At 59.3% G+C, this 15,638-nt stretch overlaps 1 long non-coding RNA gene across 3 annotated transcripts; it reads left to right on the forward strand.

The window, feature by feature from the left end:
- Positions 1-516: 516 nt before the first annotated feature.
- On the forward strand, positions 517-5,529 carry LOC140605977 (uncharacterized). Of its 3 annotated transcripts, none has more exons than XR_012008471.1 (5): positions 517-1,872; positions 1,948-2,032; positions 2,151-2,250; positions 2,953-3,049; positions 3,226-5,529. It is a non-coding gene; the product is annotated as an uncharacterized lncRNA (long non-coding RNA). The 3 variants fall into 3 exon arrangements; XR_012008470.1 differs by lacking the exon at positions 1,948-2,032 and having other exon boundaries at positions 517-825; positions 913-1,872; XR_012008469.1 differs by lacking the exon at positions 1,948-2,032.
- The last annotated feature ends 10,109 nt before the right edge of the window (positions 5,530-15,638 follow it).

The raw sequence follows: 15,638 nt of genomic DNA on the forward strand, positions 1-15,638 counted from the left end.
GCTGGCCGCCCGCCGCCTCTCCAGCCCTAACCCTAACCCCAGCCCCCCACGGACTCCCGCACCCCAACCCCGGAGCCCCCCGCAGCCTAGCCGCAGCTCCCCCAGCCCCCGCACCCTAACCCCAAAGCCTCCAGCGCCCCACGGACCCTTGCACGCCTAACCCCAGAGCGCCCTGTACCCCTAACCCCAGGTCCCCAGCCCCCTGCACCCTTGCCCCAGAGCCCCCAGCCCCCCGCACCTTAACCCCAGGTCCCGCAGCTCCCCGCACACTTAACCTCAGGTCCCCCATTCCCCCGCACCCCTAACCCCAGGTCCTCCAGCCCTCCACACCCCTGGCCCCAGAGCCCCCAGCCCGCCTCACCCTAACCCCAGGTCCCCCAGCCTCCCCACACCTTAACCCAGGTCCTCCAGCCCCCCACACCCTACACCCCAGCATCCCCACCCTAATCTCAGAGCTCCCCACACCCCTAACCCCAGGTCCCCCAGCCCCCCCTTAACCCCAGAGTCCCCAGCACCCCACACCCGAACCCCAGGTCCCCCAGCCCCCTGCACCCTAACTCCAGAACCCCCAGCCTCCCACACCTTAAGCCCAGGTCCCCCAGCACCTCGCACCCTAAGCCCTACCCACCCCCGCCCCACCCCATCCCTGTTTCAGGGCTCACTTGGTTCTGGCCCAAGTGGTCCTGGCCATCGTGCTCCTGCTGTCCTGGGGAGCAGGGTCTGGCAGGATCAGGTGCAGAAGGGCCCGGATGTGTGAAGCACATTGTGTGCACTTTGTGAAGCAGCGGCCGGAGAAGATGAGAGAGAAGGAGGATATTTTAAGGGGTATTTCTTAAAATGCGGGCTTTGTGCAGGCTGGGTTTCCTTTCTTTCTTTCTGTCTTGATTATTTATTTATTCATTCATTCATTAGAATACACAGGTGAGAGACACAGGCAGAAGGAGAAGCAGGCTCCATGCAGGGAGCCCGACGTGGGACTCGATCCCAGGTCCCAGGATCACGCCCTGGGCTGAAGGCAGCACTAAACCGCTGAGCCACCGGGGCTGCCCCAGGCTGGGTTTCTTTCTTTTTTTTTTTTTTTAATTTTTATTTATTTATGATAGTCTCACAGAGAGAGAGAGAGAGAGAGGCAGAGACACAGGCAGAGGGAGAAGCAGGCTCCATGCACCGGGAACCCGATGTGGGATTCAATCCCGGGTCTCCAGGATCGCGCCCTGGGCCAAAGGCAGGCGCCAAACCGCTGCGCCACCCAGGGATCCCCAGGCTGGGTTTCTGCAGTAGCTCCCTGCTGATGCTGGGCCCTGGGCTGGCGGTTCTCCTCTCCACCCCAGCCTTGGTCTCCCCCAGGACATCCCATACAGGTCTCTCCTCACCTCTGTGAGGGGTCCCATCACTCTCATATATATGACCTGGCCTTTCATATACACTTGTTCTGTTCCTCGGTGGTTTCCGCCTGCCAAGCTCCTACTCACCCTCAAGACCCCAGTCCCATAGCCCCTGCTCTGGAAAGCTGCCTGGAACCACATGCCACCCCTTCCTGGGACCCTTACACTTCCTGCGCGCGTGGAGGGGGCTCAGCCCTCCTTGTGTTCCACCCCTGGGGCTGCGAGGATTTGTGTGTAGACCTGTGTACCCCAGTGGCCCGCTGTAAGGCGTACTTCTACCTGGGGAGCCAGCCCGCGCGCACGTGTTTGAGCAACTGCAGCAGCTTCTAGGAACAGTACTTCTGAGCACACAGTCCACTAGGTTTTGTTGCTTTGCCGTGAGGATGCCAGACGCCACACACCTGCAGCCTTACCACGACCAGGGGAGGATGAGGATGGGGCTATGTTCTTTGGGCTGCCCGGGTCGCCCCCAACACCTGCTGTGTTTGTAGGTTCTCATTGGGGGGGGTCCATTGGGGGTCCTTGTCTTGCTCCAGTCATGCTGAGTACCCGCTCTCTGCAGGCCTCCCAGCGGGTGTCAGGCTGTAGGCAGTGGCTGGGCGCCACCTGCTGGGACAGCGTTGGGGTTGCCGCAGAGCTGGCCAAGGGTGAATGAGTGGGAAGGGGGACTGGAGTGAGGGTGGCTCCTTGGAGGCTTGGAGGGGCGAGGGGCAGTAAAATCAGGCCAGCCCAGCCCACTCCTGCGTTGTCTGTGGCTGCTTTCAGGTCCCTGTGGTGGGAGTGAGCGGCCTCCGGAAGAGAGCCAATGGCCTGCAAGAACCTTGACTGAGAACCTTGACTCTGGCCTTTGTGAAGTTTGTTGGCTGTAAATGAGGGAAGGACAACTGTCACCCTTGGGTCACGTTCTTGTAGCTTACTGGTCCTTGGCAGAGGTCAAGTGAGACCGAAAGCTTATGGTGAACCGATGTTAGCTGTTGTGTGTGCTGAAGGCGGGAGAGCTTACCACCACCACCACCCCCCCCCACCCGCCCTGTGCCCCAGGCTTGGCTTAGTTGAGAGGCCTGAGCAAACCGCCTCAGCTTACCGAGGGGCTCAGCCTCCGTGGTCTCCACACCCAGTGCCACTGTCCCACCCCTCCAGCAGACATGGGCTGGAATTCCCGCTCACTGACCCTGTGCCGCCCAGCTAACCCCGGGCCACCCCACTGACCCTGAGCCACCCAGTTTACCCCAGGCCACCCAGCTGACCCCGAACCATTTCCAGGGTGGTGATGTCTGGTAGACACTGGGCCACAAGGGGAGCCCGGGGGGGGCAGGCATGTGACAGGTGTGCCAGGGGCATGTGGTGGGTATGTGGGGAAGCCATACAGGGGGGCTTCAGGGCTGCGCCTATCTGAGCGCATTGGGGCATTGTACCTGTGAATGATGTGCAGGTCAGTGGGGGGGGGGGGGTGGCGGTGAGCCTCGGGGCTGGGGCCAAGACCCCAGAGCAGAGAAGCCCTAGGTGGGGCTGTGTGGGATCCCGGCCTGCAGACTCTGACCATAAGAAAATATTGTTATCTTTTCAGTACTATGATTGGGCTGGTCTGTTTCCAGCCCAAATGGTCTGAGTGGCACATGTCATTTTGAATCATTATAACCACGTTGGGAGCAAGTAGCTCTCAGGTGAGTAGAGAATTTTTCTTATTGGGCCTTACTCAGACACCCGGGGTTGAGTCTGGCACCGCCAGGTGTGACACGCACACAGTGCCACCTCCTCCTGGCTCCCTGCGGGCATCGCTATTGGGTTGGCACTCCAGCAGGGTCCGTGGTTGTCTGACCAATGGCCCTTTCCCTACTAGGTTTCGGTTGCAGAAGTCCAGCCTACTTGGGGTGGCAGTTTGCCCTGCTGATGGATCCCAGCATCTCCCACCCCCGCCGTGGTTCCTCCTTCACCTCTTTGAGCTCCGGGAGGATGCTCTTCTGGTCAGGGCAGACCCCAGGCCGGAGTCCGCGGAGCCACTTGCCGGTAACTGGTCCTAGGAGCCTGTTGGACGCCCAGAGGCTGGTCAGCATAGAAGCAGTAGATGGCATTCATGGAGGCAGTGCCTGCCCGCTGTCGCTCTGGCTCCACTTTTCAGCTGTGGGCAAAGACGTCAGCCTCTCTGGACCTCAGTCTCCTCATCTGTAGAGTGGTGACAATAACGCCCAGGTGTCAACTTTGCCCCCTGTGTGTGAGGCCAGGAGCCGTTGCTGAGTGAGCCTCCAGGGTGGCTGACCCCTGTGCTGGGCACGGCTGACCTGTGTTGCCAAGAGGGTGAGGCAGATGTGGTCACATGATGCCGCAGGCTCGGCCACAAACTGCTCTGCAGCCCCATCTTGTTGTCCCTTGGGTCACTCACTAGGAAAGCTAAATGATTGGAGACCAGCTGTCTGCAAGCGCAGGAGGGAGGAACCAGCCCTGCCTGCCTTGGCATCCAGGACATCCAGCCTCCAGGATGTGAGGGAACACGCTTCTGTGACCTGAGCCACGGTCCGTGGTGCTCCGTCACGGCAACCCTGGTGAACTGACACACGTGTTGTTACTACGTTAAGCCGTCCTGTTCCAGGACCCCTTGTCGGGCAGCAGGTGACCAGCACAGCTATGAGCAGTGGTACTGAGTCATGAGCACCAGGCCACACTGAGTCCTTCCTGTAGTTTGTCTCCCGAGAGCATTGGTCCCCACAGCCTGGGTGCGGGCGACGCTGCTGTCCCCATCTCGTGGCATCTCAGGTACTAGCACTTAGGTCCAGCCGGGCTGGAAGGAGGGACAGGCCTTAGGGTCTCTGGACCATGCTGGCCTGAGCGCAAACAAAAGCATTCGGCTCCCTGGCGGGGGCGCGGACCACAGCAGCAGAGACGGATGGATGGACAGGTCCTCTGTACTCTCAGCAGGCCCACCTGCTTGGGGAGAAGGAATGCCACCTCTTCTGCTCATCCTGCCCCTGGAGCTGAAGCCCTTAAGGGCAGAGAGCCCTGTATCCTGCCGTGTCCCTGGTGCCTGACACACAGCAGGGCCCAGTATAGACTGGACTGCTTGCCCCGCTGATTCCAGGGCCCGGCCTGGGTCGTGCCTTTAGAATCAGAAGCCTGCAGACCTGGGGACTGCCGAGGGCATTAGCCCACCCAGCTTCTGTCTGACCCCCACGCACACAGCCTGTGCGGGCGGGGGGGGGGCAGGGGGTCGAGGGGCGGACAGCAGCAGAGGGAAGTGGACTGGGCTAGGCTCTGGGAGCGCACTCAGGCCACACCCAGGGACGTTGTGAGTGACCCCGGGGGGGGGCTGCCCAGGGCTGCTGAGAGATGGTTTATAGGCTACAGACTTGCCTAGATTTCACCAGTGCCCCAGCCCTGGGGCTCCGGGTTGGATAAACTACTCAATCTTCCTAGGTGGTGCGGCCCCAGTGGCCGTTAGAGGGTTTAATGATGTGCAGCCCTCGGCCAAGGCCGTGTGGAATCCGTGCTCAGTAACCGCCGCCACCGCTGGGACGCACAGAAACACTCGTAAACAAGCCAGAGGCATAGGTCGCAGGCGGAGACCTGGCCTTAGGCGGTGGCGGTGGCGAGGAGGTGGCCGCACTGCCAGCTTCCAGGCGGCCCCGCCCTCCTCCTGGCAGCAGGCTTTCTGCCACCTCACGGATGTGCCCTCCTGAAACCCAGGCCACGAAGGGGACACAGGAGGCTCGCTTTCGGGGGTTCAGCCCATGCCTCCCGGGCCCTGGCTGTATTTTCTCCTGTGCTAATTTCACAGTGACGTGGCTCCTACTCCTGCTGATTGAACAGTCTGCACTGACAGGGGCGAAGATTTGCAGTGGAGCTTATCACCGCCCCAGAGCATGGGCGGGGTGGCTGGCGGGAGCGCCGGGGAGGCGGCTGTATTTATGGCATGCTGGGAAGACAAACATACGCATTTATATGTCACTTGTTGCAATATAAATGCTAACTTGTACTCCTTTCAAAACTTTTAATGAATTGTATACATTCCGAGAGATTTATAGGGTGAACGGAATGGCTCAAAATGTTACTTTTAACATATTTGTCACTTTGGCAACAGCGCCCAAAAAAAAAAAAAAAATCTGGAAGATATTGCATTCAGAAATAAATCATAAACAGGCGCATCCTAAAAGAGGTTTATTCGGGTCGTTAATGGTTGATGGGCCCCCCAGTGCAGGATCTAAAGTTAAATTATGCAAAATCAAAAACAAACCTTATAATACTTAATCAGACATGCATAAAACTGGCAGGTCCAATAAATTCTCCCAATTAACTTGCTTCAGATTGTGATTGCATTCGCTAATTTAATCAGCCCCGGAATAATCTGGCAGCCGGGAGCTGATGAGTGAGTGTGGGCCCGTGCCGTGGGAGGGGGCAGAGCGACGGGCAAGAGCACCTAGGTCAGGGCCACTGAGAAAGGTGCTGTTTTCCACAGGGGCAGCGATTTCCCCACTTCCCCTCTCCCCAGGCGGGGCTGGCAGCCAGGCACTTGGCTCACATCCCACCTGGGCATGCTGTCCTGGGAAGCAGGCAGCGTCCACCTGGGTCATCTGGAGGATGGACCTGGACATTGTCATCTGGGATGAATCCCACGTAGGTTTTGCTCAGCTCCAGATCCCTCGGCTCTCCTCAGCTGTGGACACCAGTCCCCTTCCAGAACGTGCTGGGGATGGTTTTGTCCCCCCTGGACCCTGCCCATTCTGACCTCTGATTCTCGATTAAAGGAGGGTTTTGACGGCCACCTGGGTGGCTCAGTCAGTTAAGCATCCGACTCTTGGTTTCAGCTCAAGTCCTGATCTCAGATTGGGGGATTGAGCCCCATGTCTGTGACCAGCTCAGAGTCTGCTTGAGATTCTCTCTCCCTCTCCCCTGCCCCTCCCTCCTGCTCTCTCTCTCTAAAATAAATAAATCTTTAGAAATAATAAATGAGGGGCACCTGGGTGGCTCAGCAGTGGAGTGGCTGCCTTCCGCTCAGGTCATGATCCCGGAGTCCTGGGATCGAGTCCCACATCGGGCTCCTTGCATGGAGCCTGCTTCTCCCTCTGCCTGTGTCTCTGCCTCTCTCTCTCTCTCTCTCTCTGTGTCTCTAATGAATAAATAAATAAAATCTTAAATGAATGAATGAGGGTTTTGACTCCAGTGTGCTTTATCCTTCCTTTCCGGAGGGTGGGGCGGGCAGTGACCGGCACCAGGGCCTGCAGGGGGAGGCAGGTGTCTCATCTCTGGGCCTAGGCCCCCGCTGAACTCACAGAGCTCACTCTGCTCTCCGCCAGGCAAAATGTTTTATTTCATTTTATTTTATTGTCAAAACAGGGTTTACATTGCACGCCTGAGTTTGCATTCTGTGCTCCCCCCCAACATGACCTTATATTGAACATATTTCTACACCAACGAACGCTCTTCATAATCCGGCATGTAAGGGCCACGTGGCGTTTTGGTGCCCGATGCTCCATCATCTACCACATCAGTTCCTCTCTGGTCAGACATGTGTGTTGGCGCCAATTTTTTGTGATTATAGATAATCCTGTGATGAACATCCCGGTGTGTAAATCTGAGTGCACACACATGTTTCTCCTGGGTGGACGGCTGCTGCGGGCTGACCCTTCCAGGCTCCCTGTAGTGGCCGTGGTGGCCCCATCCCCGACCCCCGGCCCCCTTGCTGCGGCAGATGACCCAGGGCCAAGGGCCGGGCCAAGGGCTCCCTGGCAGAGCTTCTGCCCTCACCACCCCTTGCCCGCTCTCCCTGGCACAGGCTCATCTCCTGAGAGCCGCCAAGGGAATCATGCCTGCTGTTCCCAAAACAAGCGCCGCGGCGCAGAGAGAGAGATCCACCTTGTCACCGCCAGTGCGGGGCAGGCTCCACACACATACGTAAGCAGGCCTGTGGTGAGTCTCTGGAAGGAGAGGCCTGAGGCCACCCCAGCAGATGCTGAGAAGTGCCCTTGTGTGGAAGCAGAGCGGGTGATGGTCTGTGACACGCCGGGTGGGGGGGGGAACCTAGCAGGTGTGCAGGTGTGGCCAGGCCCAGCCAGAAGAGCAGCTTGCCACCTGCATCATCCAGACTCGAAACACGAATGCTGAGGAATCCACTCCTAGGAGGCCCCAGACACGTCGGACCCACCGGCACACAGTGTTGGGGGGCATGTGTAACGGGCCCAGACTGTGCCTTAAACCTGGTTCAGACAGTGACTGCACCCCAGCATGTGTTCTATCACAGTACAGAGGGCAGGGGCACCTGGGGCTCCGTCGGTGGAGGGTCTGCCTTCAGCTCAGGTCATGATCCTGGGGTCATGGGATCAAGTCCCATGTCAGGCTCCCTGCTCGGTGCGGGGGGGAGCCTGCTTCTCCATCTCCCTCTTCTCTTTGCCAGGCCTGCTCATGCTCTCTCTCTCACAAATAAATAAAATATTTTAAAAATAAAAATTAAAAAGAAAAGAAAGTGGGGGTGGGGTGGGGTGGGAAGATAAAATCATATTCCTGAATGCTTGGGTTTGCATGGAAAGCTCCAGAAGAGTAAAGAGAGTGGGTGGAGCCTGGCGAGTGGGCTGCCAGCAGGTGGGGCAGGGTGAAGGGGCTGCTGCCCTGTGCACGGACGCTGAGCTGTTTGCCGACTACACACTTACAAACGCCGCAGTGCCTGGACTTGTACGGGCATCTGCTAAATAGGCGTGTGCGCACTTGCAGTGTCAACCCTGCCACCCTTCCAGAAGCTTCTGTCCTTCCAGAGGAAATTTTCTCAAAGACACAGCTGACCCACAGGCTCTAGAGGCTCTGCAGCCCAGCCACTGTCACCTGGGCCACCCTATCTCCAGGAAACCTAACAACAGGTGTCTCCCCACAAGGGCCATGCCCTAGAAGTCTTCCTCCTCTGGTGCATGACCCCTTGCAACATTGTCCCTTCTGATCCTCTAAGAGTCAGCCCAAGTCCCCTCCTTGTGCAGGAAGCCTTCCTGACCCTCAGGGTCAGACCAAGTGCATGGGGCAGATACCTATCTCAGAACCTATCTTGGTGGGACTACCTGCTGGGCGTGAACTCCTGGGTAGTAGGGCCTGGGTCTGCTTGAGCTGTATGACCCTCTGCCCAGCACAGGGCCTGCCTAACCAGAATGAGCCAAGGTCACCTTCTAGGAGTCCCTAAAAACAGGAGGCTCGACAGCCTGTCTGTCCCAGTGTCCCAGGGGCACGACTGCTCAGCACCCCCATGATCCTCCTTCCCAGCTGGGCCCCTTGATGCCAAGATGAGGCTGAGTGGGTAGAGGCTGATGCAATAGCCAGCCCCAGCCCAGCTGGAAAGGAGGGAGGGCCAGGACAGGAACAGGCTTTGGGCAGGCTGGAGGGCGAGTGAGGGCTCAGCCAGGGCCCAAGGGGAGAGAGCCTTCCAGCAGTGGATTTGAAGGCTTTGTTCTCAGTGTGCTGGGGAAGGGGCATGCGGGCTGGGTGGGGGCCTGTGAGGATGACACGCAGCCTCCACGTCTTTCTGCCCTGTGCCTTGGCATCACCAGGAGTCCCAGGTCTTCCAGCCCCACTGGGTTTTGGGGGTTTACTGGAAGGAAACATACCATGCTGGACCTTGGAGGGGCAGAAGCATCGGTCAGCATGTCCCTGTGGAGTAAGGCTCATGCTGGGAAACCTGACCCTGTCCAGGTGCCCCACTGGCTAAGGCACCAGCTCCAGCCCAGGTGACGGTAGCTGGCCTGTGTCCTCGTGGGGTCCCCAGCTCCCTGGAGAAGAAGCGCTCCCAGGATTTGGAAACTGCAGGGTGGAGGCATCATGAGCAGCAAAGGGACACTGGAGTTTGGTTTGTTGACCCTCGGAGGAGAGCAGCAGAACTATGTGTCCTGGACACTGAAACTGCCCCTGTTCTGTGCCCAGATGAGCACAGTGTCCCCCGAGAAGTGACACTTCCAACCCTGGTCACCAAGCCCCGATTCCCCAGGCAGGGGCGCTGGGACCAGACTGACCTCAGGGGTCCCCACATCCTTGCTGGACCTCCGTGGTCTCACTACATCTGGGGCCCAGTTTCTGCCTGTGTGCGGTGGGGTGGGCGGTGCCTCTGACAGGGACAGGTGGGAACCGATGGGCACAGGTGTGCACGGGCAGCCCTGGACATCATGGGAGGGCCGATCACACCTCACTGCAGCTGTCAAGACCTGCTGCTGGGTAAAGGTCGGCCATGAAAAAATAACTCCTCAGTGCTGGGTAGACTTCGGAGCAAACCAAATGGCCCCTTCCCCTCCCCTCTCCCTGAGGTCCTTGGGTGGGAGAGCCTGCTGCTGCTCCTGGGGGCACCGAAAGTTTGCAGGCACAGGACTTGTGCTAGATCCAGCCTGTCCTGAGGGAGGCCCAGGACCAGCATACTGACTTTGCCTTTTGCTGCTGCCCAGCTGCTCAGTGCGTCTCCCCCTTCTGGCTGCAGGCCCTGGCCCCGTGGTCTGGGTCTGGAGGAACAGCCTTCCAGAGGCCCTCCATGCCCACTCCCAGGATGGTTAAGAGCATGTGGACTGGGGCATCCTGGGGCAGGTTCCTCCTCGTTATACAGGGGGGATCACAACATCGGGAGCTCACCCTGGGGCCTGCCCACTGCTTCTCCTAGACCTGAGATCATGCTGGCTGCAGGGCACCATTGTTTCATCCGCAGTGGAAGAGGGAAAATCCTGCCCAACACTGTACTGCTGCACAGGTGGCACCGAGGGCGGGCGTGCATTTCTAAGGAGCAGATGTCTTGGCGACTCCCACCCCAGGGGAGGAGCGCCAGGGGAGGACCGCCGAGGGCGGGGGACAGGGAGAGTACCGCTCCCCCCACCGTCCCCCCACTCCGTCCTCTCGGCCTGCCTGGTACACGCAGCAGCCGGCAGAGGGCGTCCCCCGGCCAGGATACACCCTAGCCCGCTTCCGATCCCAGGTGCATGCAGCCAGCAGTCCAGGCCACTGGCCACAGGGACCCCAGGTGGCCGCCGCAGCATCTCCAGGACCCTGCATCTCCACACAGCCAGCGCACCTCGGGCCCCGGCTCACCCCAGCTCGCCCCTACTCCCAGGGGCACCCGACCCACCTCCTGCCGCGGGGCACCCCTCTGTACACAGTGGCTAATCCCTGCTCCCCCATCTCCCCGAGGGACCCAGGCAGGTAGCTCCCTCTCTCTAGGCCTCAGTATCCTCTCAGGGTCAGCTGACTGTGAATTGGGGCCATGCTGCTGCGGGTCAGGGGTGGGGGTGCAACCACATAGGGAGCCCAGGCTGCCGCCGAGCACCCTGGGTGCCCCACTTTTAAGTGTTAGCAGAGCACTGAGGCCAGAAGGGACTTGCACCCCCGGACATGAGGATCCCCGGCAGGGGAGGTGGGGGGCACTGAGGGCCGGGCTGTGCATCCTGACCTGCCCCCTCCTGGGGTCCACACCACCTGCCTGAAGTGAGTCATCTGGAGCTAGAAGGCAGCCCTGCCCTTCTGCCAGGCTCCTGGGCCCCCAGCCCATGGCAGGGTGCGGGGGGCTGTACTCTCTCTGTGCCTCTGCTCCCAACCCTGAGATCCCTCAGAGGCTTGCAAGTGCCCCCGCTGCCTGGCTCCTGAAACCCCTGCGCTGTCCTCAGGTGGAGTGTGGAGAGGGCTGGGATTTCTTGCAGGAATGCAGGGGTGAGGGGTGAGGCCTGGGCTGTGTGTGCTCTGCACTGCTGCAGAAGAGTCATCTGTCAATGGGCAGCAGAGGACAGAGACAGAGAGAGACACACAGAGAGAGACACAGAGGGTGGAAGACCCCAATACACAGGTAAGAAAACGAGGGGCACAGTTTGATAAGAAATGTGACTGTGGACGGGGGGTCAGATGGGTGAGGTGGCACCAGAGAGCAGGGGCAGAGGTCTCAGGTACAGCTTGATGCTCTCTGGAGCTCGTCCCCTCCTGTTGCAGGGGGTCGGTGTCCTGGCCCACACAGGCTTCTGGGAGCTGGACCAGCCCGTGGGGCCCAGGAGCTGGTAGAGTGGCTGATGGAATCAGTAGAACCAAGGACAAGCTGCCAGCTCTCCAGAAGTGTCCCCTATGTCCGTCCTTGGCACCTTCCTGGCCGCAGGTCCCTGCTGGCCTGGTGTCTTCCCATGGGTGGCCGGGGAGATGCAGCTGGGAGCCTTGAAGCCTCGCTCAGTGACTCATGCTGTCCTGTCTCTGGGGGCTTCTGGGCGCAGCCTGGGTCATCCCGGGCCCCAGCCAGCTCCGCCCCTGCCTCCCCTCCTCCCCGGCTGTCTGTCCCACACAGCTCCTGGGGTTTGCTTGCAGACACAAAGGGGCCAGGCAGAGCAGCGTTGCCTGGGAAGAGCTCAGACGTGGTGGCCTGGGGGCGGTGGCCTGGGGGTCGTGGCCACAGGCTGAGCTTAGGAAGACCTGCCATAGGGGGTGGTCTCACGAAAGCGTCTAAGGGATCCGCGAAAGGGTTACATCCATGAGAGAGGATATATACACACACACACTATTTTTTGGGACACTTTAGGCTCACAGCAAAATGGACAGAAAGGAATAAAGGCTGCTATACCGTCTGCCGCACGCAATTGCAGCCTCTCCCATGGTCAACACCCCCACCACGGCCATTTCGGCCATTTCTCACGGTTGACCGACCTACATTGACATGTCGTTGTCACCCAGAGTCCATAGTTCCCCTCAGGGCTCACTCCTGGTTTGCCACAGTCTGTGGGTTTGGACGCGTGTGCCATGTCCTGGGCCCTCCGTTGTCATCGATCCTACAGGCAGTGTCACTGCCCTGGAAATCCCACCCCCCGCCCCCGCCATCCCTCCCTCCCCACTCAGAGCCAGGCTTCACTTCTCATTTGGATTTTTTGTCTTGGGAGTCTGGCCAGGCAGGGGCCGGGGTTCACAGATGAGGAGACATGGGCTCAGGGTGAAGGAACTGGTGCCCAGCCAGGCTGAGAACGTGGCCCCTGCAGCGCTGCTCAGACCACATGCAGGGGACACAGGTGTGGAGCCTGGCTCAGCCAGGTCCCGTGGGTGGCCTGATGGCCAGTATGGTGGCCCCTCATGCCATGCTGTGCTGTTCTGGTTTCAGTGCAGAACAGAAGGACCAAGGCAGGGAAACAATGGCCCTGGGGGAGGCATGGCACCTGCTGGCTCTGCCAGGTGCCCAGGGAGAGTCTGCAGGGGGCTGTCTAAGGCAGAACGGCCAGCTCAGAGGCCACCCTGCTGGCAGGGATTACCAGGGACTCCCCTGGACCCCCCCTGCCTGGCTCGCCTCGTTCACTGCTGTTCCCCCTTCATTCTTGGTGGCCGTAGACATCTGCCAAGTGAATGAATAATTCCCTTCTTACATGAGTCGCCTTGCTGCTCCAGCAGGCAGGACCAGGGCCCCACCACCTAGCCGTGTCCCCCCTCCCTCCCCCAGGGCCACAGATCTGTACCCCCAGTCCCCACAGGCACAGAGCTTTCCCAGGATGCCTGTCTGAGCAGCCACAGAACACTCACCTGTTTTTGGCGCAGGGGCAGGGGCGATGCATTAGCATTGCAGTAGGGTCCCAAGACTGGTGATTTCAGCACTTCAGGGTTATTTATGAATTCATCTATTTGCCGGGACAAGCCTTTCTGCATCTGGTTGCCATGGTTGCCTTAAAGTCGGTATCTTATTAATTCTGAATGTTATGAAATAAATATAGATCAGACAATCACAGTGAAGGTTCTTTTTTTTATTATTATGCAGTTTGGTTCTCGGTGCCCGAGGTAGGATGCTCCACAGCATCATGCTGACACACATCCATCAGATTCTGGGCACCTGGGCAGGGTGCAGAGAGGCGCTCCTGAGCCTTGAGCCTGAGAATGGGGAGGGGCAGTGCGACAGGACTGCAGGGGAGGGGAGAAGCCTGAGGGACCCAGGCATCCTGGGCAGCCCCAGGAGGGATTCTCACAGCTGGATGGACAGTGCCATCCAGACAGGAGGCCAGGAAGTTGAAATCGCCCCAAACTATTGCATGGGACTGCATGGTCCCCTCCAGCCAGGGGTGCTCACGAGGAGGGGCCTGCTCTGTGGCCTCAGGGCTGCTTGAGGCTGGCCATTCCCACTCCATCTGTCCAGGCGGCAGGGACAATTCACCAGAAATGGTGCAAGCATCCTCATGCCCACCAGGTTTCAGGCTGGCTTGGGAGGCGAGGGCAGAAGGGTCCAGGACAGGTCCAGGATGGGTCCAGGTAGACTCTTTGTCTACCTGGCTGTGTTGATTTTAGTTTCCATTCTCCTGACCATTACAGACACTTGCCTAGCACATCGCATGGCCAGGATGGCCCTGTATCCATCCAGCCATCGAGGCAAACAACACTACTTCACCTCCGATCAATAGAAGCACAGAGATGTGATGTCACAAGTTTGCAGTTTCACAATGATTGGGATTCGAATGTGGTCTGTTTGCTGTCCATGCATGGCCCTCACTGGCCCCTGCCCAGTCCCTCCCCAACCTGGGTCTCCTGGAAAGCTTGCCCAGGTCTGTTTTCCTGGCCCACTGCTTGGCCACCAGGTCGCCCCTGAGCACTCGTGCCTAGGACAGGTCTGCAGGCGGTTTGGGGGCCATCATCCTGGTCCCAGCACAGATGGCTTATTTGGAAACACAACAGCTTTGGCCAGGCTAGCCTTTGCTTTCACCGACCACTAAGGGTTCAGGACCAGGGGAGGGTGAGGAGCCCAGGTGGCCAGGGGAGGGAGGCTCAGCCCAGGGCTCCGTAGGGAGCTGGGGGCAGAGGGGACCACCTGGATGCAGAGCCTGTGGAGCCGGGGTGCCTGTGAGACCCCTGGATGCATGGCCACTCCAAAGGGAGGTGCTCCAGGGCAAAGTAGAGGGGAGACCCTGGCACCAGACTGCTGAGTGGCCTCAAGCACTTGGCCAGGTCTTGGGGAGCCTCACCTCTGTCAAATGGGGGCCATCTCCAGGCTCTCTCCAGGGGCGCCAGGAGTGGTTGATCTTCTGCAGGGCAGGATCACAGCCCCCCCCCATCCCCCTGCAGTGCCCGGCTGCCCCATGACACCTGCCACACTTGCCACCAGGCAGCCAGACCCTGCAGGCCTGCGGCTCATCGACCCCCTCCTTCCAGGGCCACTGCGGCCTCCCCAGATGCTCCCAGCCCCCCAGGGCCTGATCAGGGCATCGACAGAGCCGTGCTCACCATTTAATTAAGCTTAGTTTAATTAAAAACCTAGGATCCTTTATTAGACTCTGTAATTGATTTAATTTCCTATGGAATTCAAGTGTCAAACACCTCTGCTGCATGAAGTCCCAGATTCCGGGGGGTGGAGACAAACGGATGGTCACACAGCCAGAGCTCCAGGAATGAAGGGGTCTCCTCCCAGAGCCCCACAGACAGGGCACGAGCCGCCTCCCCTCCCTACACCCTCCCCCTTTTCCTCGCCCCCCCCCCCCACTTTGGGCTTTGTCACCTGAGGAGTCCACCCTCCTCCCAAGCTGCAACTCTTGCAACCAAGAGTTTTCCCTGATGGGAAAGCCGGGAGGGGCCTAGGAGGCCGTGCCCCTGCTGCCGAAGGAGTTCTGGAAATCTTAAAGTTTGAGTTCCTGTGGTGGGTGAAGCCTCTGTTGCTGCCCCTGGTCTGTGGGGAGACAGGGTCTCCTCCAGAGGTCCCAGGAGACAGTGACATATGTTCTGACTTGGTGGGCCTCTGGATGGGGAATTCCTGCCCGGCTGACCTTTGTGTCCCCTGCTGAGCGCATGGGGCTGGAGGGGGCCTGGGGGGTGGACAGCCAGTGTGTGTTAACTGTCCCCTGCCCCAGCATGGATCCCCGAGAGTAGAGTGCCCTGTGTGGCAGCACTGGGAAGCAGGGACATGGGAGAAAACTTTCCCTCCTCCATCTCCCAAGAACTGGTCACCGTCAGCAGGAAAGATGGACCTGGAGGTTATCTGTGAGATGAAAAGCCCTGGAACATCTGGGGGTGTTGTGAGCGGTGACCTTTCATTATTTGAAACCACAGAAGGACAGGGCATCCTTCTGTTCAATATGTGATGGCTGCCTTGGACCCCGGGTCCTCCTAGGCCAGAGAGCAGCTCTAGGGAGGAGGCTTTCTCCTCCTGGATTGGGGTACATCGTGGGGCCACCTTTTAAAATGTAGGTCAGGGGACACCTGAGTGGCTTAGTGGTTGAGCGTCTGCCTTTGGCTCAGGTCGTGATCCCGTAGGTCCTGGGATTGAGTCCTGCATCAGGCTTCCCGCAGGGAGACTGCTTCTCCCTCTGCCTGTGTCTCTGCCTCTCT

The sequence above is a fragment of the Canis lupus genome, chromosome 16, assembly GCF_048164855.1.
Source record: "Canis lupus baileyi chromosome 16, mCanLup2.hap1, whole genome shotgun sequence".
NCBI lineage: Eukaryota > Metazoa > Chordata > Mammalia > Carnivora > Canidae > Canis > Canis lupus.